The sequence below is a fragment of the Plecotus auritus genome (genome assembly GCF_963455305.1).
Source record: "Plecotus auritus genome assembly, chromosome: 11".
Lineage (NCBI taxonomy): Eukaryota > Metazoa > Chordata > Mammalia > Chiroptera > Vespertilionidae > Plecotus > Plecotus auritus.
The window spans coordinates 40,697,451-40,699,439 of record NC_137777.1 but is presented as its reverse complement, the minus strand read 5'-3'; the positions used below and the strand labels follow the sequence as shown (position 1 = coordinate 40,699,439).

General features: G+C 43.5%; 1 pseudogene across 1 annotated transcript; it reads left to right on the top strand.

Annotated features, from left to right (window-relative positions):
* Window positions 1-544: 544 nt before the first annotated feature.
* LOC308236686 (RNA-binding motif, single-stranded-interacting protein 2-like) lies at window positions 545-1,751 on the top strand (annotated as a pseudogene). The gene has a single exon. The product of its transcript is annotated as an RNA-binding motif, single-stranded-interacting protein 2-like (transcript).
* Window positions 1,752-1,989: the final 238 nt, after the last annotated feature.

Sequence of the window (1,989 nt, the reverse complement as noted above, 5' to 3'; positions counted from 1 at the left end):
GTCATTTCCTTTGTGTTCTGTTTCACATGTATTTTGTTCAGAGATCAGCAAAGATCTACACTGACAGCAAACAGGTTAACATTTACAACATTCCAATTATCATAGTAAAGTCTGGGATTACATAAAGTGAGTAAGACATAGTCTTGGTCTCAGTTGCTTATAGTGTAGTAACGAAAACATACTTTAATTATGCAAAAATAGAGACAGTCTCATTGTGTTATGGTATTAACTTTCCATTGTATAATATAAGTTTGGTACTTGGCTGGACCATCTTAAATAAAGTCTAACTATAAAAGTGTTCAACAATACATTATACACAGCATACAAAACATTTTTGTTTTCTATATTCTGTTTCTCTAAAACCCATTTAGAAATTTTTCTTGTTTTTTTTTCATAAACCAATCAATGTTTTTTACTTTAAAAAAGTGATTCTTGAGCTCTCCCTTTCTCTTCTTTCCTTCCCTCTCTCTGTCTATCTCTCCCCCTCCCTCACTCATACCTCCCTGTCCCTCTCCTCTCTTAGCTCCCTAATATTAAAGAGAAAATGCTGCTATCAGTGACTTCCAGACCTGGGATTTCAACTTTTGGCTATAACAAGAACAACAAAAAGGCATATGTCTCAGCAGATGGCACCACCTAGTCCAAGCAACAGTACACCTAACAGCAGCAGAAAATGACCAGCTGAGCAAAACCAACCTCTACATCTGGGGTTTGCAACCAGGTACTACTGACCAGGACCTTGTCAAGTTGTGTCACTCATATGGCAAGATTGTCTCCACTAAGGCTATATTGGACAAGACCATAAACAAATGCAAAGGCTATGGCTTTGTGGAGTTTGACAGTCCTTCAGCCACACAGAAGGCTGTAACAGCACTGAAAACCAGTGGTGTCCAGACACAGATGGCAAAGCAACAGGAGCAGGACCCCACAAATTTATACATATCAAACCTCCCACTGTCAATGGATGAGCAAGAACTGGAGGGAATGCTGAAGCCCTTTGGACAATTTATCTCCACTCGAATCCTTCGAGACACCAGTGGGACCAGCTGAGGGGTTGGCTTTGCAAGGATGGAGTCCACAGAGAAGTGTGAAGCCATCATCACCCACTTTAATGGAAAATATATTAAGACGCCCTCTGGAGTACCAGCCCCATCAGATCCATTGCTTTGCAAATTTGCTGACAGTGGTCCAAAGAAATGACAGAACCAAGGAAAATTTTTGAAAAATTGATGGGCCTGGCCAAGGAATGGACATCGGTGGTATGGCCTTGACCTATGACCCCTCCACAGCTCTTCAGAATGGGTTTTACCCAGCTCCTTATAACATCACTCCCAACAGGATGCTCACTCAGTCTGCACTCTCCCCATATCTTCCATCTCCCATGTCTTTGTATCTGACAATAACTCAGACATCTCCCCTACAAGTACTTAAGTAATCCATCGTGGATGTACCACCAGTCATACCTCATACAGCCTTCAGGTTCAGTTCTGACACCAGGGATGGATCAGCCCTTTCTCTCCAGCCTGCCTCCATGATGGGACCTCTTACTCAGCAACTGGGCCACCTCTCCCTCAGCACCATAAGCGCGTATATGCCAATAGCTGCCACTATGCAAGGAGCTTACATCTCCCAGTACACCCCTGTGCCTTTTTCCAACATTTCAGTTGAGGAAAACAGCGGCCAGCAAAATCAGGTGACTATGGATGCTGCCTCAGACTATGGGGGTCTATTCTTTCCAGTTCAACAAGTAACAGTAGACTCCCCTCCCCATCTTTGTTGAATACAAATGAATTCTTGGAGATGCTGATGCTCCCAGACTCCAGATGGCTAACCAGGAATACAGATCATCTGTGGGCCCTGCTAACACCTAACACTTGGCCATCATTTTGCACAGGCCTGGGTCTGAGAAAGAAATCTCTGCTATTCCTCCATTCCTGTTGGAGCCTTGGGGAACCAGGGAACTGGCACTTTTTGTGTGCTACATTCAAA